General features: G+C 38.7%; 1 long non-coding RNA gene and 1 pseudogene across 5 annotated transcripts in view; both read left to right on the forward strand.

The window, feature by feature from the left end:
- Nucleotides 1–21,163, forward strand: part of LOC123386161 — a 1,074,166-nt gene that overhangs the window by 46,489 nt on the left and 1,006,514 nt on the right. The window lies entirely within an intron of this gene.
- On the forward strand, nucleotides 10,360–16,669 carry LOC123386160 (annotated as a pseudogene).

Here is a 21,163-nt window from a genome sequence, read left to right on the forward strand (position 1 = left end):
GACCAAACAAAAAAAATGTATTTGGAATATGAAAATAAATGCAGTCAAGTTTTGATTGAGTTAAAGGGATCTTCTTTCACACATTAGGATATAACATTGTTATCAAAGCAATAACTAACAGAACTAGGAGAAATTACATGTGGCTAAAGTGAGTGAAAGCCATCCTATAATCCTCAAATGGATTAGAAAGATTATGGCAGGAAAATTGTTTAAGGGTGACCTAAGAGAATCAAAGTACTAGCAATAAATATAAACTTAAAGAAAATGGAGAATATTACAGAAGTCTCTAAATGACTGTCTCCAGTGGGAAATAATTAGGAGCCTTTGGCGGAAAGATTTCAAGAAGCATATTCTCATCCAGATGCCAGACAAACTTTTCTAATAGGGCTGAGCATCTTTACTTCTTATTTCCAAGTCATTACAATAATTAGGATAGGCTCTAGTGATGACTGTGGATATTTACAAAGGGACACTGTAAACCATGAACCAGTGGTTCATGACCTCTGACGTATATAAGTTGTGGCAAAGCTATTAAAGGATCGCAAGTTATAGTCACTAGCAACTGAGATCAAAAATCAGATATGTGGTGGGGCGCCTGGGTGGCGCAGTCGGTTAAGCGTCCGACTTCAGCCAGGTCACGATCTCGCGGTCCGTGAGTTCGAGCCCCGCGTCAGGCTCTGGGCTGATGGCTCAGAGCCTGGAGCCTGTTTCCGATTCTGTGTCTCCCTCTCTCTCTGCCCCTCCCCCGTTCATGCTCTGTCTCTCTCTGTCCCAAAAATAAATAAATGTTAAAAAAAAAAAATCAGATATGTGGCTTACATAGGAACAATGCCTGCCAGACCTATCAAGACTTGTAAGCCATCTGTTTGTTTTTGCTTTGTTTAGTTTTTTTGGCATGGCTATTCTTAGAAGACATTAAACAAAATGAAAATACACATTATATATGTAAGATGGTGAGTGTACAAGACAATCTCAGAGGGCGCAAAGGAACTGAAGGGCTGAGTGAACACAGGAACTTTTGGAGGATGGATGGCAACCTAAGCATCCGAGTGGGAAGATGTAATGGCTTTCTGGTCAATCCAGAAAAGGAGGGGAAATGGTGGCAACTACAAAATCACAAGTTAATCTTCTCTCCATGGAATTGGCAAACATTGCAAAAGCTGACTGAGCTGCAGCTTATGATGGCCAGACTCCTGTAATCTTGGAAGATGACAACCTTAGCTGATTGTAACATAAGAAAGGGCTGGTGGCAGAAAATCAGCACAGGGGGCAGTGTTTCAGAGAGATGTTCTATCGGCTGTCAGGATTCCAGGTAGCATTCATGTTAGTGAAGGGAAGGAATTACATACCCTGGTGGAGTCAGTATAGGCCATCGGTAAGATCAACAGTCACACATTTCATGGAATTCTGTTACAAAACAGCACACATATTCAAGTTGCTCTTGTGGGTAAGGCAAATGGATTTTATAGATATTTAAAGTACACATTTCAATGTTTTATATATGTGTGTATAGATTGTATATAGCTTATATTTTAGGTAAAATTCTTTAAGTTTATTTACTTATTTTGAAAGAGAGAGAGAATGGGGAGGAGGAGCATAGAGAGAGGAAGAAAGAGAATCTCAAGCAAGCTCCGTACTGCCAGAGGGAGTCCCACACGGGGTTCGATATCATAGTTTATGAGATCATGACCTGAGCTGAAATCGAGTCAGAAGCTTACCTGACTGAGCCACTTAGGCGCCCCTTAGTAAAATTCTTAATATTGTTGCATGAGATAGTTTTTCTCCCATCTTTTAAAGATTTTGTTTCTGGAAGAGGGAGAAGACTATATACAAATATCCCATAAATGAATTTACCTGGAGAAATTCTTGAAAGATTGTATGACTTGTGGCATTACCTATACTATTTTGTACCTAAAAAACAAGTGTAATATTCTGAGACTTGAGTATTATTTAAAAAAACAAAAACAAACAAACAAAAAAAGAGGTTGAAATAAAAGGAGGAAGGTGTTTGGAATTGGCAGAAAATTGTCATTAAGGGCAGGACAACCTACTGTCAGGCACAATGTCCAGAGGGCAGAGGTATAATGTTGATTATACCAGAATGAGTCATCTCAGCAGAGTCCTGCAAGGTGGGCAGTGTGCAGACATGGGAAACAGATCCTATAGAATCAGGAATGGGGGTGATGACTTGGGTGAGTTCTTTCCACATGTAATCGGTCCCTGGGCTCTGGACCAGGGTATTACCAAGTATGTACCAGGTACTTCGTACCAAGTACAGTAACAAGTACCAGGTTCATTGTGACTAGAACTTTGTTTTAGAGATGGAATGGAACTTTAGAGGTTCCAGGCTCTGGATTGGTGGAGTCCTATTTTTAAATAGCACCTATTCCATACCTGACAGTGTCAGGAAAGTAGAGCAAAGCCAAAAAGTCCATCTGTGCAGAACTGTAGATGGAAATGAAAGTGTGGGGCAGAGAATTAGATAGACCTCAACACAAAGAAGTCCAAGTTCACTTAGCCTTTGTTTCTTTCACTCTGGACATACATATACCCAGCATAGCAGTTATGCTCTTATATTGCAAGATGCCATTGCATTCTGATGCAAATATAGTCTTGACATATCCGAATTACTTTCCCCAGTCATACTTTCATACTTCACTTATATAATTCACCACCACTATTCACTGTTTTGAATTTTTTCTTTATATACAATTTTGTCATTGTTGTTTGTTGATTTGTTTATTGCTTTTAAGGAAAAAGTGCCAACTGTTCTTCATAGAGGCAAAGACAGAGGTCTCTTTGGAGGAGGTCTTAATTGTTCTAGAAATGTAGCCCTTTGGTTATTTTCAAATGCAGTGACTAAGCATTTATTGCCCTAGGAAATGAATTGATAGGACTTTATATGCTTTATTCTTAGCTTTGTTTCTTCTTACTCTTGTTTTCTTTTTACTTTTTTCTTGATCCAATTAATAATGTTATGTCACCTAAACTCCCAAGGCTGTGATAATTACTGATCATACTATAAGATGAAATGATGCCCATGTGCTTATGGCTATTTGGGAATGAAAAATTAAAACAAAGTTTGAAACATTTATATTTTAAATATCTACACGCTAATAAAATTCAACATACTAAGGATAATTTTCTTATTAGATACATTTATTATGTATACCTGATGGGCAAGAACAACCCTCAAGAGCCTCTCCATCTGTATAATCACCTCCCTTTTGAGTGCGAGTGGAATCCATGAAAATGATATTATCACTCCAAAGATTATTTTAAGTCATATGGCACAAGGGAGATATCTGGGTAGGCCTGATTTAGTTACATGAGCCTTTAAAATGTAGAGATTTTGTTTTTAGCAGGTGATAGAAAGGGAAGACAGAGAGATTCAAAGCATAGGATTCTGTATATCATAGCTAGCTTGTGCATAAAAGGGGCCCACATGACAAAATATGTAGGGGACCTATAGAAGCTCAAAGTGACTCCCTGCTGATAGGCAGCAAGAAAATGAAGACCCATCAGTCCTACTGATGCAACGTTGCTGACAACAACCTCAATGAGCTTAGAAGAAGATTCCTCCCAAGATCCTGGGTGTCAGGGCTTGGCCTGACTCACACCTTGATTTTGGCCTGTGAGACCATAAACAAAGAGCCTAGTGAGACCCACCTGAATTTGTGACCCACAAAAAGTACAAGACAACAAGTGGGTATTGTTTTAAGCCCCTAAGATTGTGGTAACCAGTTACAAAGCAATAGAAAGCTGTTAGAGTCTGCTATATGCTCTATGTGAAATGTTGAAAACACAGATAAATAGAACACTGTCACTTCTTTTGAGATGTTTACAGCAGAGTAAACAAGACAACTGCATAAACACCAAATATAATAATAATGTATTGAACACCATTATAGAAGTCTGCTATAAAATACTATGGAAATGAAAATATGTGGTACAAATTCTGTCTAGGGAAATCAGACTTTTCAAGAGACTGTGATTGGTAGGTTCTATAATGAAAAAATAATATGTAACAGAGGTAAACAATATTACCAGGCAAAAAAGACACAAATTCTTTATGCATGAATATTCACAACCTTGCAAAAATTGTGAAGGCAAAAAGAAGGTCAGTTTCAATTTTATAAGAAATTAACTGGTACGAGTGTGTGTGTACATTGGTGTTTGGAGAAACAGTTCCGTCTCAGAATATCCATTTTATCATATTGCAGAGGGAATTCATCCAAGCACGTTCTGATTAAGCAGTACTGATCATCAATGAGTAACTTAATTGAATTTCTATGATGTATTTAATGGCTTCACTAGCTCAGGAAAGTTAAGTTTTAAGCCTTGAAAACTGCTCTATGAGGTAAGATTAGATTCAGCTGGGGGTGACTCAAACCTCAAATAATAATAACTCAAAGCCTCAAATAAGGAAGACATTTATTTGTCTGTGAAAGTCTTGAGATGGGCAGCTGGGTGGGAGTGATCATTGTGGCTTCATGTGTCAGGGATCTGGGCTTCTGTGGCTCTGAAGCATGTGTGCTTTATATTTCCAAGGTTGTCTAAAGATCCATTTGTCTTTAAGAATTCCAGGATTTATATTATATTCTATCCAGTGGGAAAGAGTGAGGATGATTATGGTAACCCTCCTTTCACATTTCAGTAAAGTTATTACCAAGAAATTACACATATGACTTCCATTTATAAGTTCTTGCTCAGATCTTTTCACAAAGTCATTAGCTGCAAGGAAAGCTGGAAAATTTAGTTCTATTTTACATGGCCATATGCACTACTAAAAGTCATAGATTCTATTACTGTGTGTGGTAGAAGTTATGTACCTTGTATAGGTAACAACTAAAAATAAGCACCCATATATTTTCTTTAACTTTTACATTTAAGGTTACTTAGGAAAAGCTGAGTTATTTTTAACATAATAGTTGTGTTTTTAATATGCTATCACAACACCATTCCTCAAAGTTCTTAACTTCAAGTGATAATAGGTCATTTAGCAATGAAATTGGAAGTATAGATGTACAAAGAACTGCACTTTAAAATAGACTAATTGATAGTTATTCATTTTTAAAAAGAGAGCATAACAGATACAATTTTCTGGGCTATAGTGTTATTTCTTCACTTTTAGGCACTGGACATTCAGAAAAACCAGTTAAAAGTCTTAATAAGGTGCATTAGTCACATAATAATTAGAGCACATGTTATTAAGCCTCTGGACAAGAATTTATAAACAGTTTATATAGCTTATAGAAAAAAATGAATTTAGCAAATCTAACTTGTCTGAAGATAGCAAAGACCCTTTCATGGGAACGTGAGTGAACATGATATATAAACAAGTAGATTTTTTCAGGTAATCTTTTTCTCTTTCTTCTTTCTTTCTTTCTCTTTCTTTCTTTCTTTCTTTCTTTCTTTCTTTCTTTCTTTCTTTCTCTTTCTCCTTCTTTCCTTCTTTCTTTCTTCTTAATCCACAGAAAAGTTTTATTTCTTTAAGGACAAACAATTAAATCACATCCAAGTCCTTAACTTAAAAACACAAACCAAAGTAGCCATTATTCCTTATTTGGAACTTGCAGACTGTAAGAGTGTATGTCACTAAATAGCAGCCTGGATGAGTGTTGATCATGTCTTCCCCAGAAAAGAAGTGAGTTAGAAGTAAAAGTTACCCCATCATGGTCTTGAATATGGCACCTTCAGAACCATACTAGAAATGAAAATCAGCAGCTTAATAGTCACTGGAGGGAGCAGAATGGATTTGGAGCCCCTCAAAAAGCTTCATCCTCAGAGAATTGTTACCACTTGATCTGTTTGGCAGTTTCCTGGTCTTATCTTTATTTGCGGAGTCTGTCTTTATCAACCTGACTCAGAGCTCATTCAATGAGGAAAGTTCTATCCCCAGGACATTTGATACACACACACACACACACACACACACACACACACACAATCAGTGGCAAATGTTTAATACTGTATGTAGATGCCTGAAGTGGCCAAGGTAATTGAGGCAATTAAAATGAGCAAAATCTTTAAAAGAAAATCTGGGGAATGAGAAACCAAATGCAGAAGTTGATGGAATTGCATTAAAACAAACATGGCTCAACAATATGCTGTCTATAAATTCACACTTTAAGTTTGAGTACAAAAAGAGACTGAAAATACAAGGATGGAAAAATATATACTACACAAGTAGTAAACAAAATAGAACAAAAGTGGCTTACTAATATTAGATTAAAAAGACTTTAAGGTAAAAATTATTCTTGGAGATAAAAAATGACATTTATAATGACAAAAGGGTAAATCCATCAGGGAGACATATCATAAATATATATGCACCTAACAATGAAGCCCCAGAATACATGAAGCAATAAATGACAAAATTGAAGGGAAAATAGACAATTCAACAATAATAGTTGTAGAATTCAATATCCTATTCCCAACAATTGGTAGAATAACCAGACAGACGACCACAAGGAAATACGAGATGTGAACAACACTACAAGACAATTAGATTTAACAGACATACATAGAACACTCCATCCAACAACAGAATACACATTCTTCTCAAGTGCACATGGAATATTCTCCAGGGTAAACCATATATTATGCCAAAGAGCAAGCCAGAATAAATTTACAAGTTATGAAATCATACAGAGTGTGTTCTCTGACCACAGTGGGCTGAATTTAAAAATTAAAAATAAAAATATTTTTTAAATTCACAAGTGTGTAGAAATTAACACACTTCTAAATAACGTAAATAACAATGGGTGAAAAGAGAAATGTAGGTAAAGAGTAAACAGAAAATACTTTGAGATGAAAGAAAATGATAATACAAGATCTCAAAATTTATGCAATGCAGCTAAAACAACACTCAGAGGGAGATTTATAGCTGTAATGCTTACATTAAAAAGTTATACTCAAATCAATGGCATAATGTCAAGAAACTAGAAAAAATAGAAGCTAAACCCAAAGAAAAAAGAATGAAAGAAATAATAAAGTTAGAGTGGAAATAAATGAAGTAGAGAAGAGAAAAAAGTCAACAAAACACAAATGTGTTTCTTTAAAAAGATAAACAAAATTGGCAAGCCTAGATTGACCATGAAAAAAACTGCAGAAGATTCAAGTTACTAAAATCAGGAATTAAAAAGAAAACATCATTATTGACCTTACAGAAATAAATATAATTCTCAGAGAACACTATGAACAAATGGATACCAACAAGTTAGTTAATTTAGATGAAGGAACAAAACCCCAGAAGAACACAAATTACTAAAACTTAAGAAGAAATAGAAAATCTGAAAAGCACTAAAACAAATTTAATAATTAGTACATTAACACATTCCTACCAGAAAAAGTCTAGAATTCAATGATGAATTCTGTAAAATATTTAAAGAACAAATAATGGCAATCCTTCATAAACTCTTCCAAAAAATATTGGAGAACAGTTACTTTGATACCCATACCACAGACATTACAGGAAGAAGAAAACTAAAGACCAATGTCCTTTACAAATATCAACACAGTATCCTCAACAAAATGTAGTAAACTGAGTCCTGCAACATACAAAAAGGATTATATACAATGACCAAGTGGAATTTATCCAAGGGATGCTAGATTGTTTTAACATGTGAAAAACCAGTCAGCATAATATACTGTATTAATTGAGTAAAGGACACAAACTCCATGGTAATCTTACTGGATACAGAAAAATGATTTGACAAAATCAAACAATCTTGCATGAAATAAAACACCCAGTGACCTAATAGTAGAAGATAACTTGCAGGAAAACCCATAGCTAACATCATACTTAATGGTGAAAGACTATTTTCTCTGCCCAAGAACAGAAACAAGACAAGATGCCTGCTCTCACTACTTGTATTTAACATTCCACTGGATATTCTAACCAGGGCAATTAGACAAGAGAAAGAAATAAATGACATACAGATTGGAAATGGAGAATTGAAACTATATATCAGATGCTAATTAGGTAAAGAAAGAAAGAAAGAAAGAAGAAAGAAAGAAAAGAAAGAAAAGAAAAAAAAAGAAAAGAAAAAGAAAAGACATCTAGATTGGAAATGAAGAAGTTAAAATTACCTCTATTATCAAAAGATGATTTTGTATATAGAAAGTCAAGAATCCATGAAAAATTACCAGAATTAATAAAAAATTCACCAAGGTTTCAGGATACAAGATCAATATACAAATATATATAGTAGTTCTATACACTAGCCATGAACATTCTGAAAATGAAACTAAGAAAACAATTCTATTTATAACAGCATCAAATTCGATAAATTAAACAGAAGTGTGTAGAACTTTTACATTAAAATCAATAAAACATTTTTAAATTTATTTATTCATTTTGAGAGAGAGAAAGAGAGAGAGAAAGGGGTGGGGCCCAGAGAGAGAGGGAGAAAGAGGATTCTAAGCAGGCTCTGCACTGTCAGCACGGAGCCCAACTCAGGGTTCGATCTCACAAACCATGAGATCATGACCTGAACGGAGATCAAGAGTTGGATGCTTAACCAACTGAGCACCCACGTGCCTCCATAAAACATTATTGAATTACATTTAAAAAGAAACAAATGGATGGAAACACATTCCATATTCATGAAGTAGAAGATAAGATCTTAAAAGATGACAGTATTCCCCAAATTGATCTACAGATTAAAAGCACTGTTTTTTGCAGAATTTGAAAAGCTAACCTTGGAATTCATATGGAAGTGCAAGGGACACAAATAGATTTAAGAGTAACACAGCAATAATTTATAAATAGAAACGATCATATTTTGGAGAATTCTCCTTTACCCTGACCCTTCTCCAATTTGAAGAGCCTTTAAGGTTGAGTCTATAGCTCAAGGAAGAATAAACATAAAATGGCCATGCTCTCCCTCCCTTTCCTACGGAATACAAACTATGGGTTTGGTTCAGGGACAAAAAAGCAAGTGCCTGGAATAAAGTAGAACAGAAATATTTTAAATTAGGACCCAAGGGCCACTGTAGTGTGTTTACAAAACTTCTGCCCCATGAGGTCTCGCTGAGATGAATTGACATGCCCTTCTCAACATGGGAGAATGCAGCATAGTATTTTGATTTTCAAAACGTCTCTTCATGCTCTGCAGTTCCTCTTAGCAGCCCGGTGGGAGACATGCAGGCTGCTACCTCTGAATTTAACCGACAGAAATGAATAATGCTCATTCAGAAAAATGACCTGCGTTTTGTCAGATGCCATGCTCTGCACAGCCTCCTCTCCATGGGACAGCCAGACAGCGTTCAGTGCCATGGTGCACAAGGTTAGCAGCTGGAAAAGAAATCATGGCAAGCCAAGGGTGAGTTGCAATCCAGTAAGGAGAGATGGATGTAAAGATTCGCAGTCCTAGAAAAACATAAGGGAAACAAATACTCTAATAGGCACTGATTGATGCCATTCATTACAGATCAGTTTCTGAGGCTAGCATCTGTCTTTATCTTTATACTCCTGGTTGTTAAAGCCAGATGTGGCTTAGGTGTGGATAAGAGAAGTTGCCGTGGTTAAGAGTTATGGGCTTTGAGGAAGACAAACCTAGGCTTGGATCCTACCTCTGGAACTTGAAGAGGCAAAGTAACATGGCCAAGATCCCACAGTTACTATGATATAGTTTCACCAACTGCAAGATGCTGAAAACTAATAATAGAGTTTTCTTCACAGGATTGCTCTAAAGATTAAATGATCTAAAGCAGATAATGCGTTTTTATCATAAGTAACAAGTTTTAATATTGGCTTTTATTAAAAATGAAGCTGATTTTTACCTTATATCATTATTTTAGCCAGCCTTCACAGATTTCTGGACTCTTGAACCCCATTCTGTTAACCAAATATGAGATTGGGTTGGCAGAGCTGTGAAGAATTATTCCCCAGAAGTTATCCCAGACTTGGACTATGACTACCATTCCAAGCCCATATTTTAATTTTTATGGGAAATGGATTTTAATGGGTTATACAGGATGAAAGGATAGGAGAGTCTCATGGTTACTAAATTCAAAGAAAATGCACATCCTCAACTAGAAAGGAGAATAACAATATTAAGACTATTCTGACATATGGATCTCGTAAGAAGGTCAAATGACTGTGTGCGCTTTGGGGGTGGGGGTGGTTAAGCACTCAGAAAGGGTTGGCAGTGCTTATTATATATTATTTGTGTTTTTTAATGTTTATTTATTTATTTTTGAGACAGAGAGAGAGACAGAAAGAGGGAGGGAGGGGCAGAGAGAGAGGGAGACAGAGAATCCTCAGCAGGCTCCACACTGTCAGCACAGAGCTGGATGTGGGGCTGTATCTCATGAACCGGGAGATCATGACGTGAGCAGACATAAGACTTGGTGCTTAACTGACTAAGCCACCCAGGAGCTCCTTATCTGTTTTTTTTTAAAGATACAACAGTAGAAACCAAGGTTTATGAGTGGCCGTCAGCAGGTTAGAGCTTGTGGGAAAGATGGAGTGTCCCACGTTGGGCAATGTGGAGGTTAAGGACAGTGGAGGGGCCAGGCAATATGACAGCTCCCTAGCATCAAGAAGGACAGAACAGGACGGGGTGCACCTAGACTGCTAGAGGACGTGCTTCCTGTGGGAAGCAGTGTCCTGGGCCCAACCAGTGGGGAGGGAGGAATTGGAGCACATGATCCAGAAGAACCAGTGTCTCTTTATCAATACCCAATGTAAGGTTTGCTGTGCCTCACTCATTTCTGAGTCCCACAAGCTGACACACTATTAGGGCAAAAAACATGCCAACAAAGTGAAGTGACACCTAGCAGTCCATGGAATGCAGACATTAAAGGGGGAAACAAAGAAGCTTGGCTCAGATCAGAAAAACAGCAGAAGCAAAGACAAGAACCAGTGCTGCCCCATTTGTCACATGACCTTTTCCTCCCCTCTTCTGGCCCAAGACAGCTGGGGAAGACACCCAAAGAACTGAAAGTTGAAGCAGCAATCCACTAAGGTGGAAACCTTGCCTCAGAATAGAGACATAATAGACCCAGACAAGTTCTGCAGCTTCTGCCATGAGACATTCAATGACCTTGTCATGGCTTGAGGATGTTATGTGGGCAAGAAACACAGGAAAAAGGAAACCAGGTTCAAACTCATGGCACACTAGGAGCGGCTGGCAGACCCTGCTGTCACTGTCTCATCAGCTGCAAGATGTATAAGATAGTGCACCAGTGGGCACCCCAGGTTAAATCAGCCATGAGTCAGCTTCCCATGACCATGGTCAGCCCTTGGCTTCTCTTCCTCCTTTCTTATACCTGGAGAATTCATGGGCCTAAGGCAGGAGTAAGCCACAGATAGCCTCTGATTGGTCCAGGCAAATTCACCCTTTCTCTTCCCCTTTGGAATGGGCTCTATAGGGCAGGAAAAGGGAAAGAGGTGGACCTTAAGAAGACTTGGGAACTCACAGGATGGTTCTGGAGGTTCAAGAACTGGAGGATGGCTTTCCCCATACCCTAGCCCTTTTGGGCCATATGTCTTGAGACCCAGGCCTGTCTTTCCTTTGCAGGTCAGTTTTGAACCAGTCTGCAGTTAAAGAACTGAGTTCTCCCTGCACTCTAGGCAGATCCAGTGAAATCTGGAGCTTTCACACCAGACCTTGGCCTAGATGAGAAAGGAAAGAAGGAAGTGGCTGCCCCATAGAAGCTTAGAAGCTTGGAGCTACTATGACACTCCCCATTTCCCTAAAATGGGCACGCTTTCCTGAGCCTGGGACCAGATGCTGGCCAGTTGTATAGCTTTCTGCCCACTGTGAAGTTTCCTCCTGGAGCAGTGACATAGTCCTGGAAGAACAATGCTACCCTTCCTGCCTCTTCTCCACAGTTCCTGAATGGTGCTAAGGATCTGCAGAGGCTGGGGCAAAGCTGGAGCTGGAGACTAGTGACATCATGGAAAGCTCCAATGGAAGCCTTTCTTCTCCTCCATCATTTGTCCCAGGGTCATGTGGGAAAGTCCCCACATGCAAGTTCCCTTCATGGTTCTGTGCCCTTAAAGGCAAACTGCCTGATGCCAGCTCAGAGGTTCATTGCTGCTCTTTGGCTCCACTGGCCCTTCTTCCTTGTGCAGCAGACCACCTGTCCAGGTTGCTGTGGTGTTAGCCCTCTCCCATCATCCACCAGGAGATTCCTGGGTCCCAGGGAACAAGATAGGGCCCCCAAGGAAAGAAAGGAGAGCTGGTGTAGTTTTATACAGCAAAGAAACAGATATTCCCCAGGTCTCAAACCTAGATTTCTTTACCTCTGCTGTGTTTTGTGCCCTGGGACTTTACTGGGAGTGGATATTTCCTCATAGCTTTCACACAAGAATTCCAAGGAGTGCCACCATCATAGGCCCCTCTTCGTTGAGTCAAAGAAGCCCTTACCCTCTCTTGGAGCCTCTTCCCCCGCACTGCCTTTCCCTTTGTCTGTGAAATGCCATTATTTATCGTGCATGGGTGTGTGTGCATGTGCTCATGCTCTGTCTCTTGGTCACTGAAGCATCTAAATAAAGAATTCGTCCCAGAGGCCAGACTGGGATTTGGGGCTATATTGCCATTGGATCTAGTATGTGTGCCTTGACCCTCACCCTCATCCCTGTTAGGTTACCAAGGCTTTAAATACTGATGTTAGGAGATGATACAGAGATAAACATCTAAATCACTTGTCAATCTTGTGGAAGCCTGCCTACGTGCCCTAAACTTAATAGAACCTCATCAACTCGCCCACTTCCTCCTGTCATGGAGGGCCTTATGGAGGTCTTCATAAGGTTTAAGCTAATAATCTACTTTATTTGACACAATCATTCTGGCTGTTAGGTGGAGAATGAATGCATGGGAATAGGACAAGAGATAGACAGGGAAGCCAAAATGGAGGCTGTGTCCAATATGGATCTCTCCGGGCTAGTCCCTTCAGGGCAGAGACCTAGTTTCTTTCATCTCCACTTCTCTAATGTGGAGGGGTGTGTCATGAAGTATTTGTTGAATGAATGAATAAATGAGTGAATGAATGAATGAGGGTGTGTAAGGAAAGATGGCCTTTTCCCACATAGCTCTTACATACAACTAGGTGTGTTCCATAGACTTATAAGCCTAGAGACTCTTGCAGAAAGCTTTTCTATGACCCATAAATGAGCTAGGGAAGGAATGAGTCTGATGGCTTCAGGGGCCCTTTGTCTAACCTTTGTTTTGGACAGCCAGATTTGAGGAAGGTACCCAGGCAGCCTCAGCTCCTATTCTTCACTCAGCAAACTGTTCAGGATGTCAGCATCAGCCTCATTTATTAGGCAAGGAAATGAAGGGCAGAAGGGTGGGTGGTCTGCCATATCAAGGGTGCTTGGCCTATAAGACCTCTTAGTTTGAATTTAGAGTCCCTACTAGAAGTCCTTGTTGGCAAGAGGGCACAGAGATGAATGCTTTCTTTCCCTTGGGGAGCTCATACACTGTTAAAGATCATTATGGCAGTGGTCAGAGGGTTATACAGGGCACAGCAGGAATGCCAAAGATGTAAGCACTAACTCAGCTCAGGGTATGAACAAGCTGGAGAAGTTGGGAAGCTTGAATTTTATCTGCATAACAGCCTTTTGAGCTAGGTAATGATATTCCATTTTGTACAAAAGGTTCAAAGAGGTGTAGTATTTTGCACAAGGTCTTGACACCAATAAGCTACAAAATGGAGCATGGAATCCAGTTCCCTAGATTCCTAGTCCAGAACCCTTTCCAAACAAGGACCAAAATCCTTCCCACATGACCCCTCGACCTGCCTCACCCTCCTTCTGGCAGGGCCATGGTCTCACAGAACTAGTGGTCACAAAATAGATCAGATGAGGCTCAATGGTTATTTTATACTCCAAGCCCCACCCCCATAGTCTGATAATTTTACCCAAGATTCCTAGTGTATTAGACTCCAGTTACAACTATAACAAACTGAAATCAAACTGGTTAGCTAAAACAGAAAATGTATTGATATATCTACTGAAAAATTTTGGTGCAGGGATGGCTAGATCCAGATTCTGACACAGTGTCATCAGAAGGAATTTAATCTCAGTCTGCTTTCCTGTGTAGCCTGTTTCTCAGCAAGACTGTCTCCAGAAGGTAGCAAGATGGCCTCTGGCAGCTCCAGGCTTATATCCTGATGAATAGGCAACTACAATGGACAGAATATCTTTTTCTACTAGTTCCAACAAAAAATTCTGGGACTGGGGCACCTTGATGACTCAGTTGGTTAAGCGTCCAACTCTTGATCTCAGCTCAGGTCATGATCCCACTGTTCGTGAGTTCAAGCCCCACATCAGGCTCTTCACTGTCAGCTTGGGATTCTCTCTCTCCCTCTCTCTCTGCCCCTACCCTGTTTGTGCTCTCTCTTTTCCTTTCTCTCAAAAATAAATAAATGAACATTAAAAAAAAAAATTCTGGGATTGACTCATTAGCCAGGTTGGCCCTGTTCCAATTCCTAAACCAATTACCGCAACTAGGAAAATCGTGCTCTGATTTGTGGCCTAGGAAAGAGTAAGCACCATGTGAAGCACACTGACTGAAAGTGAAAAGAAGAAAGTTATGGAGCTTCTTCCAGACTAAGGGAGAAGAATGGATGTGGGTGAGAAAGCATACCTGTTTGTTAGCCATATCCAGAAATTGTGTATTTGAAATACCACTTTGCTCCTAACTTTCTGAGATACATTTAGTAATATGCTCCAGTGTTTAGAGTACAGTTTGATGAAACCTTACATATGTGTGTACATATGGGCAGTCACCCTCCAGATTAAGATACAGAATATTGCCAGCTTCCAGAAATTTCCCTTATTCCCCTTCCTAGTCAGTATCCCCTAGAAGTAAACACTATTTTGACCTCTATCACCATAGATTAGTTTTTCTTGCTCTTGAATTTTATAAAAATGGAATCATACTCTCGTTAGCTCAATATTATGTCTATGAGATTCATCCATGTTTTTGTGTGTCTCAGAAGTTCATTTTTTTCATGCTGTATAGGAGTCCATTCTATGAATACACAACAGTGTAGCCATTCTGTTGATGGATAATTGGGTTCTTTCTTGTTTTGAACTACTATAAGTAAAGCTTTTGTGAAAAATTTTTTAAAAAGGTGCAGAAATGAAAGTATTAAGGTCAATGAGGTTATGCTAGTCACCATACAGTGAATTGCTTTCCAGTGGTCTGTCTTGAACCAAGGTCTTCTGATTCTCAGCTTGTTGAGTTTTACTTGAGGCTGCATAGGAATAAGAAAAACATCCTTGAACACTGACCATGATAGCCTCCACAGGAAAGTAGAACCTTGACAAACCCTATGGTGATAAGTAGAGTAAGACTAGGAAATCTTTTTTTCATCTACCCAGTAAAGGCAAGAGTTCTCTTTTGTCTTACTGTCAGTGTGCATGTAGTATGGCTGAATGAAGTCATCCTGGAGACAACCTGCTCTCTACTTGTTCCAAAGGAAGATATAAATTGAGCCATTGGGGAAGAAATGAAGCCATCAGACACAACTGTGATGGCTTTTTAATGAGATTGTTTGTACTAGGCCAGCAGGTAACCTTGGTGCTGAATCAAACCCAAGAAAGAGATGGTGAGACATCAAAGGAGGATAGAAAGAGAGAGGCGGAGCAGGAGCTTAGATCTGGCAGCTGGCCAGCCAGCTACAGAAAAGGAACTAAATTATGCATCTTATTTAGTACATTTATTAAAAGAACATTTCTAGGCAAACATCCCAAAACAAATGTGACTATCAGCTAAGCGCCCCGCAGTCCTGAGCAGATTTAGTGCATGACAATTTTCTCATAATGGCTTTGTGGTGTTTGCTGAGTTTCATCTCTTTATAGCATTTTATGAATTGTCATTCCATGAGGATTTTAAATAGGCTGAATTTGTCCTTCATTTGTGGTTGTTCAACAAAGTCAAAAATGGATAAACGTAGAGTGAATGTGGCATAGGAACTGGAAGAACGTATGTGAGTTCAAATGATATTCAACCTAAGTTTTTGATTGACATTTACCAACAAATCAGAGCACTACTGATTTCTATTGTTCATTAATTTGTTTTAATAATTTTGAACATTTCTTTTGTCCTGGGGACACTAAGATGAGTAAGACAAGGTTTTTAACATTAAAAGTGCCATTAGTAGGAGGAGTAAAACATGGAAATGGTGAAGGTAGAGTTATATAGATGGAAGTATCATATACCATGAGGCATAAAGGAGAGTGTGATTCTTCTACTTGGAAGGTGATGGGAGAGCAAGTCAGGTTTTCAGAAGGGAAATGATGATGATTCTTGATTGAGGAATAGAGTGATCAAAAGCATTGGGCAAGGCATTGATTACTCTGGTGGTTTGGAGCCATGGAAGCAATCGAGAATAATTGGAACATCAAGGGAAGGAGAGGTTAGTGAATAAATACAGCCAGAGTAAAGAGTGGTTAAGATGGCACTAGAGGATGGATGACTTTATATACCAAGTTAAGGAGTTTGATATTTTTCAGGAGAATAGAAAATCATTGAAATATTTTCAAGCAGAAAAATAACACAATCCTAGATGCACTAAAAATAATAATTTGGTAAGTAATGTGAAAGATCAGTTGAAATGTAAAACTAAGAGTAGTGATATAAATCAGGTTTAGGTCCATAGCCAAGATGAGTGATGAAGCACATCAAGTTAAGGCAGTGGCATTGTGGCTAGAGAAGGGAAAAAATGAGATATAATAGACTGAAAGCAATACAATCTGCAGTATTTGGTGAATGCGAGTGGTGTATAAGGAAAAGTGAAGAATCTAGAATGGGTCTCAAATCTCTAGGTAGGGTGGCTGGGTAATTTCATCATGTTAAAAGGATTGTGTACCTCCAAGCTGATGAAGCACAAATATACAAATTAAATATACATGTAAAAAATACACTCTAAGGGCATATGACAAATACTAACAGTAATCAATAAGTGATTCAGTTATAGATTATATTATTTGTTTCATTAGATTGTATAGTAGTTTTAAAATAAAAAAAAATGTTAAGCATGAATTATTCTTAGAACAGGAAAAAAATACAAGAAGTGTTCCTTTAACAATTGCAAGTTTAAAAAGAAGTGCCTATAAAACATTTTCCTTTGACCTTACTTTGATAATGTCTTATCAGTTGGAAAAACAGAACTCTATGTATATAAAATATATGGATTCCATTTCAGACAGTAATATAGTTCCTTCTTTTTTCTAGTTTTGTACACTTCTGTTGTACTTCCCAAACTATATTCACCTGAAAAACAAATACCATGATAGGAAAAAACACTTAAGACTTACTGTATTTAGAAAGCTAGTGGTTAGAAAGGAGATTTGCTAAAGTAGAAAGGAGATTGCATTTATTTTCATGTCCCATTGATACCTACTGGGTGTGTTGGTTGGAACCAATAACATTTCTTTGGAGCTTCTTTAATCATCGTTTGCTAAGAATTTCAGAAATGCTTCAGGATGAGCAGAGTCTGTATTCACAGTTTCTTGGATGGTATTCATATCCATCAATCTTTCACTTTCACATTGAATATGCTTATACATACAGGACTGGAGGCCTTTGCCAGCTCTGGTGTCCTTCAACATTCTTTAGTGTGGCAGTTATTGATTAATATATTAAGTGTGATTTGTCAGTGGTTGCCCCCAAACACGTTACATTTCAAGGCATTTGTCTATTATCCTTTGGATCTGGGTTGAATTTTTTTTTTCGAAGTCCTGAGAATTAGTAAGAATCCTTAGCACTGGAGTTAAAGAACATTTACTGGTTTTTGAAGATACCGTTAGGCAGGAAAGAAAAAAATCAATGACTGACTTTTAATATGTTCCTATTTCAAAGAAGCCGTGGACTCTTCTTTTCTACCACTCATTTGTGAACCTATATACTCCTACTGGGTTTTGATTAGAAATCCACCTTATGTCAGGGCGCCTGGGTAGCTCAGTCAATTGAGCATCCAACTTCAGCTCAGGTCATGATCTCACGGTTTGTGAGTTTGAGCCCTGCGTCGGGCTCTGTGCTGACAGCTAGGAGCCTGGAGCCTGCTTCAGATTCTGTGTCTCCTTCTCTCTCTGCCCTTCCCCCACTTGTGCTCTGTCTCTCTCTGTCTCTCAAAAATAAATAAATGTAAAAAAAAAATTTTAAAAAGAAATTCACCTTATGTCTTTGTTTATCTTTTCATCCTTAGGATAGCTTTCATCTGTAAGTAGGGAAATCCATTCTCTAGACTCTTTCAGTTTGAGTTACTAAATACTTGAGGCAGAACTGAAGGACTAGCTGAGTGGCTCATTCGGTTTTGTGTCCGATTCTTGGTTTCAGCTCAGGCATGTTCTCACAGTTCATGGGTTAGAGCCCCTGCTGCCAACACAGAGCCGGCTTGGGATTCTCTCTCTCTCCCTCTGTCTCTGCCCCTTCCCTGCTCTCTCTCTCTCTCTCTCTCAAAAAAAAAAAAAAAAAAAAAAAAAACTGAAACTATGACTGAATCACACTATCGCATTCCCTCTTGATGCCTCAATCCTTTTTGATGTTGATACCAGTTTCCTTTAGTATCAGAGGCCAACCCTCCTGTTCTTTTAGCACTCATGGGAAGTAAGCAGAAGAAGCTCTGATGGACCTAAATTCCCAGTGAAGCACTAAAAGATTCAGATATGAGCTGCACCTCATAAAGCGGCCCTTTCCAACTTGCCTCCTTCCCCTAGTACCTCCGCTGTTTTTTTTGCCTTGGTTCGATGCCTATTTCAATGTTGGGATTCCCGAGTTCTCCTGGGGCTCAGAGATTGTAGAATATGATCACACTCTAGGGGCAAGTGGTCAGATCAAACTACCCACTTACACATTTGCTAGGAGGAATTAGAAGGCAAGATGCACTTTGAGAATGCATTTTACCCAGGGGAATCATAACGATCAGCCATAGCCAGCAATAGATGACTTCAGGATGAAACATCCATCTCTGTAGAAGGCATTTCAGTGTGATGAGGACAGTAGCTAAGAGACCAATTGAACTTTTGAAACAGTGAAGCATGCATCTGGTCTTTATATTCCATGTTCTTATATTATTATCTGCCCCTCCCCACCCCCCCAAATTAAAGCATGGGACACATATTTTATTTCATTTTATTTCAAAGAATAGATTGGGACTTAGGCCAAAAGAATTTCTTTTGAGTCATGTGACAAAATGAGCAGAGGAGACAGAGTGAAAAGCATCCTTTTATATCTCACTCAAACAGCACATTCCAGTAACATCCTAAAGATTCACGAAGTTCTTTTTGCCTATAAATTGTGTTGAACTTCTATTTTGATCAGAAGCTTGACCTCTCCAAAGAGTAGATCAGGAAGATAAGCACTTTGGCATAAAGTAGAAATTGCCTACATGATAAAAATGGGACACAATTTAGGTTTGAGAAGCTTGGCTTTGAATTTTGTTCTGCCACTTACTGGCTGTGTATTCCTTGCCAATTCACTTAGCCAGAGTGACACTATAAAATGGGGATAAAATAGGGATAATGACTTCATGAGGTTTAAATAAAGTATTTAAAAATATGTTAAAATTGAAGATAAAATTTTATACCCTAAGATTTAAGATATGACATTAAATGACATTAGTCAGCATAAGTCTTGGCATATGATTATGGTTATAACATCATGAAGAAATAAACGTGATCTTAATAAGTCAAACTCAGTAAACCCTACTTTTCCAATTTCAGCCAACTTGAGACTGTATGGCTTTTATTTGTCTAAATGATGACTTCTTATTGATATTTTACCAGAGCTTGGAACTGTTAAAGTGCCTTAAAAAATTCCTCAGATATATCTAGTCCGTGACTAGTTATCAGTAGATTGTGATCCTTAAGCCATTTCTGCTATGGTTGCAACAAAACACCTCCAGATGCACCCCCCCCCACAGACCCCGTGAAAATTGTTGCACATTCAAAGCAGTCTCAATGTTTACACATGTGTCACCTGAAAGCACTCTTCTGAAAACTTCTTCCAGACAGAAGTTGTTTCAGTTAAGGTGTGGAAATAGTAAATTAGCGAGTGTTCGGCTCTTGCCTACAGTGTAGCTAGCACAGTTGTGTAAGAACGAAAACATGAAACTTTCCTTGTTCACCTGGCTGAATTCTACTGAGTCATGGGAGGGGGAAGGTAGAAGATAGTTTTGTCTTTGGATGGAGAAAACATCTGGTTAAATGGAAAATATATGGACTGTGTAATAAAGAAATAATTATAAGCATATCAAAGAATACGTTAAGAATTGCTGAATTTGCAGGGCAGAATTTAAAGTCTACACCCTGGAGGACAGTGAATATCCCTTGACTTGGCCATCATTTTTATAGCATTTCCTCTACTTCTTGGTGATTTACTAGGGCAATCCCCTAGTTCCTATATTTTTTGCTAACTCAAACTACACATCTCACACATTCCAACTTGCACCTCAACAAGCTGTTGTAAGCCTTCACCTTCTGGTCACAACATTCCTATGAATAACTCCCCAGAGTGCTCTTAAAGAGAGTGCTTGTGTGTAATGAATGGCATGTGATTTCCATTAAATAACCTAAGGAGACCATGGGTCAGTATGTACATAAACTTTCATTAATCCTTTCACTGCATGATTGTAGTGGCGCTTGAGAAAAGTGAAGACTTTTCCCCTCCCATTTTAGAAAATAAGAAAAGATAAAGCATAGGATCCCAGGACGAGGAAGAAAGAATGACTGAGAATTTCATTTCTGGTTTACACATGGTACAACACTTGTTATGAAGACCTATCTGAAATCTAATAGCTTCTGTGGCTTCAGACCTTAATTAAAGCAAATTATGCAGCTCTGTAAAGAGTGGCTTCTCAAGTTTCTACAAGTCTGTTTTCATTTCCCATGGGCAGAGTATTTCTTTCTTTCTCTCAATGAAGCATATCTCTGTAGTATCGGTTTGTCAGTTAGGCAGGGTCCTAGTAGGAAACAGATGACTATGCCTCAAACAGTCTTTTGGTGAAAGTTTACTGAAGGGACCACTTACAAAGATGTTAGAATATAGGGAAGCAACACTGGATGAGCAGTATTCAGGAGAGAGTAACAGGGCAACACATTTACTACCCCTGAAGGCATAGTCAACCAGCTGAGAGAGAGAAATACAGATTGCTTTATGTAAAGAGGAGAGCTGGTGCAGAAGACAGAGAGAGAGAG

The sequence above is a fragment of the Felis catus genome, chromosome B3 (assembly GCF_018350175.1).
Source record: "Felis catus isolate Fca126 chromosome B3, F.catus_Fca126_mat1.0, whole genome shotgun sequence".
Lineage (NCBI taxonomy): Eukaryota > Metazoa > Chordata > Mammalia > Carnivora > Felidae > Felis > Felis catus.